Source organism: Tympanuchus pallidicinctus, unplaced genomic scaffold (genome assembly GCF_026119805.1).
Source record: "Tympanuchus pallidicinctus isolate F22 unplaced genomic scaffold, pur_lepc_1.0 scaffold1, whole genome shotgun sequence".
Classification (NCBI taxonomy): Eukaryota; Metazoa; Chordata; class Aves; order Galliformes; family Phasianidae; genus Tympanuchus; species Tympanuchus pallidicinctus.
In genome coordinates this window covers 84,956,957-84,973,180 of record NW_026294618.1, presented here as the reverse complement: position 1 = coordinate 84,973,180, position 16,224 = coordinate 84,956,957, and the positions used below count along the sequence as shown (strand labels likewise).

The 16,224-nt window shown below is 39.6% G+C and overlaps 1 long non-coding RNA gene across 1 annotated transcript in view; it reads right to left on the bottom strand.

The window, feature by feature from the left end:
* LOC128089317 (uncharacterized) overlaps nt 1–16,224 on the bottom strand; it is a 287,883-nt gene that overhangs the window by 152,718 nt on the left and 118,941 nt on the right. The window contains exon 13 of the long non-coding RNA XR_008210480.1: nt 6,506–6,827. This is a non-coding gene — a long non-coding RNA (uncharacterized LOC128089317). The remainder of the gene's footprint in view (nt 1–6,505; nt 6,828–16,224) is intronic.

Below are 16,224 nucleotides of genomic sequence, written 5' to 3'. Positions count from 1 at the left end.
CACATATCCTTGGATAAAAGTAGGAGCACAATTCTTTTGAACTTGCCCTTAGTTATGGGCTAGTGGGCTCAAAAATAACATCTGTCCTTCAAAATAACTGCAAGCATAAAGCAACAGTTTCAAAAAGGGGGGGGGGGAAACGTCCTACTTAAAGTTCAGCTTAGGAAGTCCCCCTGTGGAAATCCCCACTGTTTTATGTTCTTTGATAGCAATTTTTGCAAAATTCTCTTCCACGTATTTTTTAATTAGATAGTATCAAGAAGCCTCACAGATTAGAATAAATATTTCTCCTGTAGTCTTGAAATTACCAAAACTATTTAGCTGATTTTGAGAGCTCTCTCTTGTTCTGTCTTTCCTCCACTTCTGTGTTTGTCTCTGTATTCTTCTGCATCATATTTTTCTGTAATTTGAGAAATTCTCAGCTATTGTTTTTAAATAATATCCATTTCATGGAGGGGAAGTGTATTTTTCCTATTCCTCTCTTCCATCCCCCAACACTCCAATTGTGCATTCCTCTGCACAAACAGATCCTGGAGTATGTTACAGGGCATTCTGTCTCTCTATTTCCCCCGCAGTTCCCACAAGAATATTGTATTCCTGTTTCCCATCCTGTCCCAGACTGTCTCTGTGGTTGCCATGTACTGTTTAACAGTTGCCACATTCCACCTAAAAAGTGGAAGAATTTCTCTAAACACTCAGCAAGTGATTTCAGTTTGCTCAATACTTCCAGACCTTCCCTCACATGTGACTGGCTTATAAATGTATTGGGTGTAATTTTGTGGTCCCTAGTATGATTAAGGTGTAGAAATTGTATATTTTTTTAAGCTCACTCCTCAATTACATGAGTAATGGGTCAAGTCCCCATCTGGCAGAAACTCTTGCACAAATGTACAAATGAAAAGAAAATCAAGATTAGTTTCCAGGAGAGATAAGAAAGGGTTAAGCAAATTAAGAGAAGGTGTAAACTCATACTATCATACTCCTAAAATATGATTTAACTCTATCGCAGTAGCCTAGATTTCCATCCTTGAAGTGAATGCAGAACAACAGCTACAACTCGGATCCTATAAAAACAGCACAGCTCTTCTCCAAAACTCCCATCTGCACAGCCTCATAGCTGCGTGGTCAGTTCACCTCACCAAAGAGTTCGCAGATCAGCACAGTGCTTCTGTCTGCATTCAGCATGCCAGAAAGCCTATGAATTACACTAGAAGTTGTATCGGCATCTTCTCACCCCAAGTGGAATAGCTCCACGGACATAAGAAGAGCTGTGCCAATCAAGCTGAGGACTTGGGCACAGACATACTGAGCAAGTAAGACTATATAGGCAGTGCAGACAGAAAACAGTTTCGTTCCTGGCACACCACTGGAAAAGTGCCCTGTAAATGGGAGGGGGAGAGAAGGAGAGAGAGAGTTTTTACCTCCATCTCTCTATTTTTATAAATCTTTCCCTAGGCCCTTTGAGAGATGATACCTTCAGTGCTTGCAGGAAGCTCAGACCCTTGCCAAAAGCTGCAGAGACAGAGAGAGCAAAATATTAGGGTTTTTTTTTCCCCTCTCAAGATGAAGCAAGCAGCAGCAGTACACACAGATAAATCCATAATTTACCTTTACACACTGTGCTGAGAATTACAATTAATGCTGTTGGTATGAAACTGATGAGTCCTTGCAGACGAAGATGTTCGTGTGATAAATTAACTGAGGCTCTCTTTTATGACGAACTGTGTAAAAACTGCTTCAAGTCTACATTTCTACAACTTTTCATGTGAAGTGAGGAAACGATGAGAGAGCAGCATTTGCAGCATGAGCATGAATACATTTTACATTTTAAAAAAAACCCTATTTTGTGACTGAAGTTCCTTGGACTCTCTGTTTACCAAAAAAACGTGCCCTACATTATTTCTGTTTGCTGCTTGTGAAAGCTCCTCCTAAACTGAAATATGTGTAATTTCTATCCTGAACCAAGGCAAGTCAAGAAAATTTGGTCTTTCTCCCCTAAAAACAAAAAATTCTCACTTCCCAGGAAATCTCTTGACCCATACCATTCTATGTTTCTGCTGTTCCTCAAACCTTATCACTTTTCCAACAGAAGATAGCTAAAAAGGGTAGGGAGGTGAAAGGAAATACAAAGACTGGATCAACTGCTCAAATGCCTTATATTCTGCTGAAGGTGAGTCTTAAACAATACTACATTCAATCAGTGGCATCTTGTAATTATTACATCTCTATACCTAATGATTAGGTATAATCATTAGAAAATACGAACATATATCAAGAATATACACCTGAATAATTTGCAGACACAGTGGGGAAGAGAGAAAGGTGAGTTCCTCAGAGGGAATCTAGGCAAGGCAACAATAGCAGCCAAAGTTCCAGAAAAATCAGATGCTTGTCCCCCTAAGCTGTCTTAGCAAAAAAACAGATTTCATTTTTCATTACACAGCAGTGGAACAAAAACTGAAATTTGAAGTTGGTGCCACACCACATGGAAACACTCCCTGTGACTTCAAGCCTGGAGTCTTGCTCTGTTGGAAATTTATGGCGCAATGTTTGATTACAAAGTTTTGTTACACATCTCTTGGACTTTCATTCTTTGGTGAGGAAATAGGTACCTATTTTACATAGAGATTTCCCTTTTTGGCATGTACCTTCTGCCTTTTTTTTTTGCTCTCAGCTCTGGAGAAAAAGCGCTCCAGAAGCACAATATGCTCATATTTATTATGAGAGTGGTTGAACATCACCATCTTCTCTGCACCTTCATATGTACTTCTCTTAAGGAATCTTACTTGGGCTAGACTAACGAGAAAAAAGTCAGCAAGTGAGACAGCATGGGGGACAGAAAGTGTCATAGGAAAGACCAAGAAGGGAAAAATGATAGAAAAATATAAGAAAAAAACACTAAAGAAGCTGTGTTGAGAACCTAGTACATGCTTCAACTCAGCTTATCTAACACTGTACACCTAATGGTGGCCCTAAGTTAGAAGCATCGTCATCCTCTAATTCCTACTACAGGCAATGGAAAGAGATGGACATCTCCAGAGAATGCTTCAGAAATTACTCATACTAAGTCTTCAGACACCAGCTCTCATGAAGCCTCCTGGCCATGTTTTTTTTTTCCAGTTTAAGGACAGGCCACAGTTACAACACAACAATTTAACCAGATGGAACAGGATAGAGAGAAACCAACTATGTTTCCTTAGACACCACCAGCAGATGTTTTTTGATGTGAAGCACTTAGGAAAAAAAAGTGTGCATAGACTCCATCAGCTCTTTAAACAGTGCTCCTTTGTTTTGCATTCTTACACTCACATGCATTTCTATTCTCATAAAGCTGAAAATACATAATGATAAAAGTTGACCTGTCCATCTGGAGAAAGTGCCACGTAGCAATTGATAACGCAGGGCCCAGTAGAAAGCTGAAGAACTACGGGAAAATGCAATGCTACACTGAAAAAAAACGCTTAGCTAAGGAAGCAGTGGAAAAGTCCATATTCCCTAATCTTTCTGTATTATACACAGAGTAATGTATCATCCTACTTTGAATTTCTAACATGAAAAATTGTTTTTTTGAGCTACCACACCCTGCATCAGTTGGACACTCTCTTTCACCCCATCGCAATATTTGAAGCCGTAAAGGAATAAGACAGGCTTTTCCTTTGACACCAAATACACCTTCTGGTAATGTGGCCCACAAAGGAGCACAAAGCTAGTGTTAAAGTAGTCATGCTTGAGTGTGGTGCCACTTAAGGCCTCTTCAAATTTGTTTTTATTCTTGATATGGGATGCCAGATATTTAAGTATGTTTTGAATGTATTTCTCTCAACTATTGTAAATTCTTCCAGACAATTGCTCTAACTAGTCTGCAGAGAGACTGAAAGGTTCAGATGATTCGCTCTGAAGGGCTGCAGCTTCTCTGGATTTAAAAAAAAAAAGAAAAAAAAAAAAAAAAAAAAAAAAAAAAAAACCACAGCTAAACATTTTCATTTTAGATGATATCTGGCTGCTTGCTGAAGCAACTATGTTATGGTCAATTCATTGGCTACGGTCTTGTGGTTGGAGCATACAGGTCAATAACTGCTCATGCAACAAAGCTTTTATAGTTATTAGAGATGTCATAGTAAACACTGAAACTAGCATAGATAAATTTCCTTTATGATACAATGAAATCACGCTGAGGCATTTCTCTAGGGCAAAAACCTCCAGTAGGTATGCTAAAACTTATTTTTCCTTTTTCCAAATAACAGTATACTCATTCACTACTTGTAGAACAATCTTTCTCCTGCCTTTCACCCCATCCTATATGCCAGCCTGATATGATGGTAGAGCATATAATGCACAATCAATGTTTAAGAGAAAATTCATCAAGAAAAAAAAGCAGTTATACACTGTTCTGTCTTCTATGCTCTTTTTCCCATTCTCCTCCTCATACTAAATATCAGTAGTTTTTATTATAAGATCAGGATCATTTCATGTTTAAAGTTATCAGATTGTCATACAAAAAGAACCCCATAGCATTAATAAAACGTAGTCAAATGTCCAACTCAGGCTGCTCATTGGGGCACTAAAACAAACAAGACAAAAGGGATACAGTATATGCTAATGCATATGAGATCTCTCAACCGCTGTGTACAGCTGAAGAAGGAAATTCCCACATGTGAAGGCAAATGTCAGCTGCTTAAAATCCCCTGTCAGCTTTGAACATGGCAATAGATAGCACTCTCCACTACAGGCCTTTCTTTTTTAGACCAGAAAAATGTCTTATGCATATGGGTGTATATACACAAATTAAATATAGAAATACAAATCTCAGGACAGTCACATCAACTTCTATCACAGACTACTACAGCATGGATAAATAGCCACAGCATTTCTTAAAAAGTGCATCTCACAGTAGCTAAAATCTCAGTAACTGCTCTCATTTTTCAATGTCAAAAATAGATTCATATACTTTAAGATCTAAATTGATTTGACTGACAGTAACTGACTCTGAAGTACTACATTTATATTTAGACATCTCTTTACACATACTCTACTGAACCAAGTCACACTTAGCTATTCATACATTAGTTCCAGAAGTGATGGGTTGTACCAACTGCTAGGATACATCACACAAAGACACCAGTGAAGTTTTTCGCTGCATTGCTTCTTGCCTTTAATAATCAAGATCTAGAACTAAAGATCCTTCTGATCTTTTGGGAAGAAGAAACGGAGAAATTCTCACTTATGCAGAAACTGAGTTTCTACATAATTTATGTTATAGGTGTCTACCTTTCAATAAACATTGGAACTCTCAGCTTATTTTACTTATAATCATATGGAAGAGAAATCTACTAATGTAAATAAAAGCTTTACATTCAAAGAATTAGTTAGGAGATCTGCAGGGACCTTCCACTCACAAAACTCATCTGTGGAGCCAGACTTACACAAACAGAAGTCTGAGAATTCCAGAAAATGCCCATTTGCAGGTAGAAATAAATAGTCATAGGCTGAAGACCAAGAGACAAAAAACAGAGCTACAAATGGAAAATAAAGTTATTTGAGCTTTTAAAATTCAGAAAGGGCTGAAACAAAAGTCAAGCAAGATAACTTTTTATTCCCTAGCTTAAGAATAAACTCTTGTTTTGTTTATCTCCTGTATTTCTTTTTCTTTAAAGACGGAAATAAAAAATAAGCATTAAGTGGCCTTTTCAGCACAGAATTTCACTGAAGGAGCTCAACCAAAACTAACATCCAAAAAGTTTTTAAAATGTGTTTAAGGTAAATTACCTTTTTCTATACCTGTATCAATACAATAGCTTAGGAAACCCAACTATCTAGATTTATCATTCAAATTTTACCCATTACAGCTTGTATGAAAAAAAAATAAATAAGGAGAAAGCAAACCCATAAAACTAAATATCATAAACTGCTTTATAAACTAATTTTAGCAATGATGCCAAAAAGAAAAGAAAAAGTGAGATAAGCTTCTAGAATAGCTCTAATCTACCTTAAAGTGAGTTTAGCCAAGATTTTACTGTAAACTTAATCATTCAACATTTAAAGACTTATCCTGCATATTTTCTGTGGGAAAGATACACGGTATAGAGAACCTAATGGCCTAGAGCACTGAAAATACAGAGCATAGGTAAGCTTTGCTCCTGATTACTAACTGGGAATTTTTATATTTCTGCATTCCTTTCTCAGATCATAGACACTCCAGTGACTCTACTAATTGCATCCCACTGACATCCAATCCCTAAAAAGACAACTTATTCTATCCAGAACAACTTGGAAGATCATTTCACATGGCTCAATAAAGACAAATATTTGCCACAGGGCTGCAGTTTATGCAGAAGTTTCTCAGCTGGATTCTCAGTGGCCTCTCAGCAGCATAAAAGCAGAACAAAGCAACAGGAAAAAAAAAAAAAAATAGCAGCTTCTGTTACACTGTTACAGTTGGTATTACAGCTAGAAAGATTATCATGGTGAAAGAGGGAAAAGAAACAAAAGTGGAATGAACACTCACCTATATCCAAAGATCCAGATTTGCAAGAAAGACTCCACAAAGAGACATCCAGAAAGAGACCGTTCCCTAGTGGCAGTCAGCCCTTAAATGCGGGGGTCTAGGTGAATTCACAGCTGAATTACCTTCACCTGTGCTCCCAACTGACTCAGTCCTTTCCTCAGGTGATTAATCAGTGGTTCAGGCCAATGGCTTCATTTTCTTTATGTAGTTCTTCTAAGCACAGCTGATCTCCATTATTTTTCCTCTAATACAGTCCCTGCTATTCTACCAGTGACTATCATCCTCCCAGATTCTCTTAAATTCCTTGAAATTTTGTAATTTCCTGTGAAAACAAGATTTTTTTTGTTGTTGCTGTTACTGTTTATGCCTTTTATTGAAGGTAAAGTTAAACAATTTACAAAAATTACTTCATCAAATTAAGGTCTGCTGTTATTTAAATAGCTATCAAAAAAATCAGAGAATTATAAATTCACATTTGAACTTTAGCAAATGGCACTTCTACAGTCTGGTTCAACAGTACTCTAACAAAGCTGACTGGTGATGAAGTTATAAAACTACAGGTGCAGGTCTGAAAATGAATACAAACAAGTCATTCACACCAAGAATCACACTTTAAGAAGTTACATAGAGTCACCTCTAAGCTTTTGTTCTTTCAGTTTCTTACCACTTTTGAAATGATTGATGCCTATTCCACAAAAAATGAGATAGCAGAAGGAATTTTTTCCTCATATAAATCAACTCAGGTAGAAACGTGCTGAATGCTAATTAAGATAGGAGTCAGCCTGAAATTAAAACTAATTTCAGCTGTAACTGTAAGGAGGTCCACCACACAACTTAAAGAAGTAAAATATCCTGAGTTGGAAAGGACCCATAAGGATCATCAAGTCCATCAGCCCCACACAGGACTATGTAATAATTAAATCTGTCCTGAAAATGGAAAGCAGAACACAAGAAAGTTCCTGGTTCTTTGCTCTATGCCATCAAACAGGAGCCTTCCAGGCCACAGAAACTGGGATAATCTTCTTATCATTCTACATCATTTGAGCACCTTGTGAACAGCTTGGAAAGCACAACAAAAAATGTTCTTTTTCTCCTAAGAAACTCACTCAGAATCCATTTTTAAATCACAGAATCACCAAAGTTGGAGAAGACCTCTAAGATCATTTAGTCTAACTGTCCACATATCACCAGTATTTCCTGCTAAACCATGTCCCTGGGTACAATATCTTTCTTGAACACCTCCACAGTCAGTGATTTCACCACTTTCCTGGGCAACCCATTCCTACACCGGACCACTCTTTCAGAGAAGAAGTATTTCCTAACATCCAACATGAATCTCCCCTAGAGCAACTTGAGGCCATTCCCTCTAGACTTACTGCTAGTTACAAGAGATTAAAGGCTGATCCCCACCTCATCACAACTTCACTTCAAGCAGTTCTAGAGAGCCTCCCTTCTCCAGACTAAGCAATCCCAGTTCCCTCAGCTGCTCCTTATAAGTGCTCCAGACCCCTCATTGGCTTCTCTGGACATGCTCTAGTAGGGCCTCAATGTCTATCTTGTAGTCAGGAGCCTAAAACTGAACGCAGTATTCAAAGTGCACCCCCACCAGACAGAGCTGAATACAGAAGGATGATCACTGCTCCTGCTGGTAACACTATTTCTGATATGAGCCAGGATGTCATTGGCCTTCTTGGCCACCTGAACAGACTGTTCAGCTGAGCATTGACCAACACACCCAAGTTCTTTTCCTCTATACTGTCTTCCAACCACTCTGCCCCAAGCCTGTAGTGTTGCCAGGGGGTTTTGTGGCCAAAGTGCAGGACCCTGCATTTGGTCTTGTTGAAGCTTGTCCTATTGGCCTCAGCCCAGATATCCAGCCTGTCCCAATCTTTCTGTAGGGCCTTTTTACCCTCAGGCAGATCAATTCTTCCTGCCAACTTGGCGTCGTTTGCAAACTTACAGAGGGTACACTCTAATCTCCTCCTCATCCAGATCACCAATAAAGATGTTGAACAGCATTAGCCCCCAATACCAATCCCTAGGCAACACCACCTGTGACCAGTCACCAGCTGAATTTAATTCCATTCACCACCACCTTTTGGTTCCAACCATCCAGCAAGTTTTTTACCTACTACAGAGTGTATCTGTCCAAGCCATGGGCTGCCAGCTTCTACAGAAGAATAATATGTGAGACAGTGTCAAGTGCTTTGCTGAAGTCTAAGCAGACTAAGACAGCAGCATTTCCCTCATCCACGAGGTCACTCAATCAGAGAAGTTCAGGTTGCTCAAGCAGGACCTGCCTTTCATGAATACATGCTGTCCAGACCTGATCCCCTAGTTGTCCTATACAGATGCCACGTGATCTCTTTCAAGATAATCTGCTCCACAACCTTATATGGTGCTGAGGTCAGACTGATTGACAGGCCTGTAGTTCCCCAGATCTTTGTATACGAGAGTCACATTGGCAAGCCTCTAACCCTTTGGGGCCTCTCTGGTCAATCAGGAACACTGATGGATAGTGGAAAGTGGCTTGGTTATCACCTCTGCCAGTTCCCTCAGCACCCTCAGGTGGATTTTAGTGACAGAAGTGATACTAGCGACAGAAAATTTGAAAATTGCAGATATGTCATCAAGTTTTTAAAACAAATCTGTGGGCCTCTCTGATGAAAATTGTCAGATAATTAGCTGATTTAACAGAAGACTCTTATCTACTTGAGACAAATACGTACAGATGGACAAGATGATTTAATCCTGATTTCAGAAGCAACTCTCATCTTTGTAGTGTAACAAAGGCTGCTCTAAACAAGATATACTGAAAGGTATTAAAAAATGACAAACATATCTGTTTTAAAAAGAAACTGGAATGTATAATAATTGAGTTGTGGTTTTGTCACAAATACACATAGGTAAAAAGATTGTCTGCATAATTCAATATTGAATTGCAACATTAAATGAAAGCCATTCTATTATTTAGCACATCCTATATACTTCATAAGAAATTATGAGAGTTATGAAGCATGTAGTAGACCCTTGATGTTCATCACATAAGACTAGAGGAATGATGTTATACAGCTCTGCCAAATGACAACCAAGCAACCCTGTTTCCATGAGCAATACACATGGTAAATTTTTCTCACATCACGAGTATATTCAAAAGACGGTCATGAGTGGTGTCCCCCAGGGTTCAGTACTGAGGCCACTTATATTTAGTATCTTTATTAATTATTTTGATGAGGGTACTGAGTGCACCCTCACTATGTTTGCAGATGACACCAACTTGGGAGGGAGTGTTGATCTGCCTGAGGGGAGAAGGGCGCTACAGAGGGACCTGGATAGACTGGATTGATTGCCAAGGCAAACTATGAGTTTCAATAGGGCCGAGTGTCAGGTCCCGCATTTTGGTAACAACAATCTCAGGTAACCCTAGAGGCTTGGGGAGGAGTGGCAGGAAAGCTGCCTGATGGAAAGGGACCTTGGTGTACTGATGGACAGTTGGCTCAATATGAGCCAGAAGTGTGACCAGGTAGCCAAGAAGGCCAATGGCGTCCTGGCTTGTATCAGGAATGGTGTGGTAAGCAGGAGTAGGAAAGTAATCCTGTCCCTATACTCAGCATTGGTGAGGCCTCACCTCGAGTGCTGTGTTCAGTTTTGGGCACCTCAGTATAAAAAGGACATTGAGGTGCTGGAGCAGGTCCAAAGAAGGATAACAAGGCTTGTGAAGAGCTTGGAGAATATGCCCTATGAGGAGAGACTGAAGGAATTAGGGCTGTTTAGTCTGCAGAAAAGGAGGTTGAAAGGAGACCTTATTGCTCTCTTCCAATATCTGAAAGTTGCTTACAGCGAGAGAGGGGTTGGCCACTTCTCACTGGTGACAGGTGAGGGGAAATGGCCTCAAGTTGCACCAGGGTAAGTTTAGGTTGGATATCAGGGAACACTTCTTTACAGAAAGGGTTGTTAAGCACTGGAATAGGCTCCCAAGGGAGGTGGTTGAGTCACTATTCCTGGATGCGTTTAAAAACTGTTTGGATATTATGCTCAGGGACATGACTTAGCAGAAAGTTGTTAGTTAGGATAGTATGGTTAGGTCGTGGTTGGACTCAATGATCTTTAAGGTTTTTTCCAACCTGAGTGATTCTTTGATTCTAAGACTTTAATATCCTTCCAGATTCTCCACCACAGTGGGGAGAAAGCTAAATTCACTGCCCTCAACATTACTGACTAGCACATGGAAAAAGAAAGATTAAAAAAAGAGCGAGGAGACCTTTTCTCAGCTGAAGTCTATAAAGAATTACATGCTCTCCGCCTTCCTCAACTGATCTCAAAAAAATCCCTATAGGTATCTGTATGACAGAGCATAAATACTATCAAAGCACAAGTAATTAAAACACTCCAAGTTTCAAATTCAACTGCCAGCTGAAACAGAGAGAGCACAGGGTTCAAGGCTGCTCACTTCCCCACACTGAAGACAGGTGAGATGAGAAGCCAGACAGACATGACGGCACTGCGTTCAATTTGAGATCACTTTCGGAAGCTACAGAATGTATCTTTCCATATTAGAACAGCTGGAGATGAAAAGCTTTGTAAGCCAACCGCAAACGTCCACCCCTTGAGTCACCATGTGGGTAAGCAGCTCCCCACAGGTGTCCTTTGAACCTGTCTCATGTTCTGCCACCCCAGCCAAGAGCACCTCCCTTGGGACAAGCCAAGATCAAGCTAGGATATGGGCCTGGCTCAGTGGATCCCATAGCCAGGCAGGATTATGGGGATCTGGAGCCTGATCCTGCTGCAGCCTCACTGGGGAGTAGCTGACAGGACTGGGGCTGAGGTGGAGCCCTGGGCATGGGCAGAGGTAGGGAGTCCTCAGGTGGGCAGAGTGTTGGTGCCCCAGATCCTGAGCTGGGAATCCTGAAAAATCATTCACTATTTGAGCTGAACAGCCCCCAGCCAAAGTGCTAGACATTAAAAAAACAAACAAATGAAAAACAGTGTTTTCTAGCCATAATCCCAATCCCCTGTCTTTTGGAGACTTTACTTCTTTTTTTTCTGGCTTAGCTGCCCATTTCAGAAAAGTGAAAATAGAATTTCAAGAAATTTGACATGCCTGGTCATAATGTCCTCAAAGTAGTAAATATTACTACATCACAGAACTATGAACAAAAAGCCAAAAAGGTCATTTCATTTTATTGTGACTAGTTGCATCTTTCATCAGAGAAGCATTGCAGATGGAGAAAAAAGAAAAACATTTTGTTATCTTTCCTTTCTCTCTCTCTCCAAATTAATGCATTTACAGCCGCTGTTAAAATATAATTTACATCTTTTAATCCCCATCTGTGTCATTTGCAGAAGTTAAGATAATCAGAAGCATGAATGAAAGAGGGAACATATATCGTTTTCATCCCACAAGGTAGTTCAATATTTGTTTCTTGGATGCTGATTTCAAACTGGTAAAACTGTAGTCAGCTCACAAGTTTCTAATGGCTTAACACTCAGTGGGACAGCAGAAGAATCAGGCTCACAAGTTCTCCTGTAGAAGCCTAGTAGAAAAGAGTCACATTTGAAAGAGCTGAGCACCTAATTGTTTAAAGAGCCTGTACACCTAATTGTTTAAAATTAAGCAACCAGTAATGGTTCTGATCCCATGGAAACAGCTCTAAAAAAAATAAGAAAAAAGAAAAAAAAAGCCTTCCTCCAATGAAAAGTGATTAGTTTAAAGCATCATGTCCCATTTTTGGCAGTTTGATTGCAGTTTCCATGGGAATGGGAGTAGCAGAATCCTAAAGTGTTATCTTAATAACACTATGATTCTATAATTAAAAAGGATAGAATCCTATCATAGAATCATAGAATGGCCTGGGTTGAAAAGGACCACAATGATCAAGTTTCAACCCCCCTGCTATGCGCAGGGTTGCCAACCACTAGACCAGGCTGCCCAGAGCCACAACCAACCTGGCCTTGAATGCCTCCAGGGATGGGGCATCCACAACCTCCTTGGGCAACCTGTTCCAGTGCATCACCACCCTCTGAGTGAAAAATCGCTTCCTAATATTTAACTTAAGCCTCCCCTGTCTCAGTTTAAAACCATTGTCCTATCACTATCCACCCTCGTAAACAGCTGTTCCCTCTCCTGTTTATAAGCTCCCTTCAACTACTGGAAGGCCACAATGAGGTCTCCCTGGTGCCTTCTCTTTTCCAAGTTAAACAAGCCCAGTTCCCTCAACCTTTCCTCATAAGAGAGGTGCTCCAGCCTCTGATCATCTTAGTAGCCCTCCTCTGGACCTGCTCCAAGAGCTCCATGTCCTTCCCATACTGGGGGCTCACTAAATAACTTAGAGCCTGACTCTAAAAGATGTTGAAACTCTTCTAAGAGAGAAAAGCATCCTCAGCTCCCACCGTTGCTATACCCTGCATGTTCCTGGAAGGACACAGTGATTAGATTCTATTTCTCAGAAGTACTTCATGCATTAGTGAGACCAGGTGCAATCATTAAAAACCTTAGCAGTTTATGGAGTAGAAAGAAGAATGACACCAAAGTATCTAGAATATTTAAACTCAACACATTTTTGAACCTGATGGAAACTTGACAGTTTTGTTTAACCAGACTTTACTCTTGTAGCCTTATGTCCAGAACCTCCTGAGGTACAGAAACAGGATGATCTTCTTTCAGGCCTTTTCTGGCCTTACTTTCATAACCCTTGTATTTTCATTTAACCTTCTTCCAGACTCACTCTTTAACAGTTGCTCTTTCTGAAAGGCTCAGCACTGAAACACATTCCTCACTTCAACATCCCCCTGGATACTGTGTGTTTAGCCCATAAGTCACCACACATTCAGCATAGAAAATAGAAAAGCATTACAAACTCTGATTCAGTATTAAAAGTGAGACAAATATTATAATAATCACTTTTAAATTATTCTATACTACTCCGTGTTTCTATGATTCTTGAAAAGGTTAAAGTAAATTAAATTTACTTAGTTTCAGAGGTCCTGAGCTTCATATTTATTATTCATCTCTATCTTCCAAGCAAGAATACTGGTATTGTTTGCAAAAGTCATTTTTCTGAGTCTCATCGTTATGGGTCTCAATTTTGTTTTTATTAATTAGTAACCATTATGTATCAGCGTCTTGCTCATTTGTTCCATCTAGATGATAATTCCTGTCCTCAGATGCCATTGGTTTGAATAGGAGCCTCCTGCATACATCCAATTGTTTGTCCTTGCTGTTTGTGGGTTTTTGTTTTGTTTTAATACTTGAAAGGAAATTAAAAAAATTAAAAAAAAACACTGGAAAAATAAATTGCATGTACGTAATGATAGAGTCACCACCCTCCCCCTCCTCATCTGGGTTATTTTGGGTCACATTTCATTTTCACATCAAGAAAGAACTGGATGAATAGTGAATGGGAAAGTATCATTATAATTGGAATCATGCTGTTTTATACAGGCCTGCACATCTGGAAGAGGGTGGGAAAAGAGAAACAGAAGAGTGGGAAAGGCTGGATTCATCTCACTAGACAAACCAGGGAGTCTGGAAAGCACATGTAGTCTGGTTACTTAAGTTACAGTGAAAGTCAGCACACCAAAAAGAAAATGTTTGCCAATAAGGCACATATCTCCACGTTCAGAAGTGCTTCTCTTCTCTTTTTGAAGCTATATCCCAGCCACCCCCATTGGTTATTTTCTTTGAATGTAGGGGTTATTCTCTTCCTCTGCCCCAGTGAGCACAACTAAGGTGGCAGGGCAATTCTCCTGCCAGCCTACTAGTTACAGATTAACAGGAACAGCCCTGCTACCACAGTGCCATTTAGACAGGCAAACACATTCATTCATGTGATTGATAAAATGTGTTTGCTTAGTGTTAAAGAATCTATAAAAGCCTTTTCTAATGCTGCTATTGAAAAACATCTTAGAGGTTTCCTTACTGGTAAACAACTGCAGTGGCTTATCTGGGTCACCATAGTGTTCCACATACAAGTCTATGGCTGGTGTCCTTCACATCTCTTGGAAGCTTCATCTTGTACCTAAACTCAGTCCCTGGACAGGCAAAGCACAGAGGCATGGCTAGACTCCATGACTGAGAGCTACCATCCCCTCTCACAGAGGAGAAGAGTAACACATCAACCACAAGGACGTAGTTTTGTGATCAGACCACAGACAGGACAAAATGCCTTCTCACTTCCACTTCTCCAAAGAGCTCCCAGACACACAGCCAGGTCATTTTTACATTAAGGTCCAGAAGAGAGACAGTGCATGTTGTTTGCTAAATGAATACTACAGAAGGAAGCCAGAAGGCTACATTAGTATTCACAGTGACAGTATGGTACACTGTAAGGAAGTAGTGCATAACCCCAGCACTATTATTTTTATTACCATTATTTTGTCATCTCCATCTTATTTAGCTCTCCACTTATATTTCCCAATCCATCATACAGCATAATTACATTCAATGAATGGGCTCTCAAGTTACATTACAAAAAGAAACTCATTCTTAGAAGTTTCTAACTGAGTTGTAAGCAATTAAAAACATCTCTGAGTCCTTCATTTAATTTTCTTGAATGGGAGAAGTCTTAGAAGTAGGTAGAAGCAATTTCCTTTGCGGAAGGACCATGAATTCATATTATGGCATATGAATAATGCATTGTTCCATTTAAGACATCTGAAGAGCCAGCACAGTCTGCTGGCAACATAAAACAGAGGGGACTGGAGTTCTGCAAACAAGTCAAGCACAAGTCATGCAGTGCCAAGGAACCCTATTGCTACTTCATCTGTCAGACATGGAGGCCCATGGAAGAAGGAACCTCATCTTGTCCCAAGCATAAAATGGGGTAGAGAGATGTTTAAAAAAAAAAAAAAAATTTAACAAAATGAGTCTACTTCATTTAGGACAAGCTATTTTGTCTTACAGCCATTTGACAATCAAATGAGCAAGGTCCAGACATTTCCAACTGAGAATTCAGATTTTCTGGGGAAAAAATTTTTGCCTCTGTGCTAGTCTGAAACAGGGACTGAAGCAGCATGTTTGTCAAGTCAGCACTGCAGGATTTCATAATTAATCTTTTCTAATTCAATCATTTTATAACTAACTAAACCATGTTATAACTGTAATTTTCATATCTTCAAAATGAGAACGTATCAACTCTATTAATACTACAGCTGCAATTCTGACTGTAGAACTCTACTGCACTTAATGGCATTTTTGGGGGGTTCAGTAATTCCTGGCTAACAGGTTCAACTTAAAAGCACAGCCAAGACAATAGGGAAAACAGTGTCAAAGCATGTTTAGGACTGTAACTGGATTTGGGATCTTCCCTTCTTTCTGAGAAACAGTGAACTTTTTTAAAAAAATACAGCTATAAAAGCAAAATCTTTGTTCTGAGTTAATGTTTGCATAATCAGGACTGACACTTGGGCATTTTTGTGCTCTGGCTAGTATCAATGCTTTCATAACAAAATATGAACTGATTCTCCACAATTTCTATTGACTCTCTGGACAAAAACTTCTTTGTGCATTACAGGACCAAAAGCATTACGTAGAGTAAATATTTGAGCTGAAGGTGTGCTCCCGATAGGTTTGTACCCACTATCATTATTTTTTGTTGTTCATGTTGCTGGCTTGTATCCCACTTTGTAACACAGTAAAGTAAATGACTCAGAAAGCTGTTGAACAGGAATGAATCTCCCACATAACATAGAAATTGCAACAGATGATTGCAGTTTCAGAC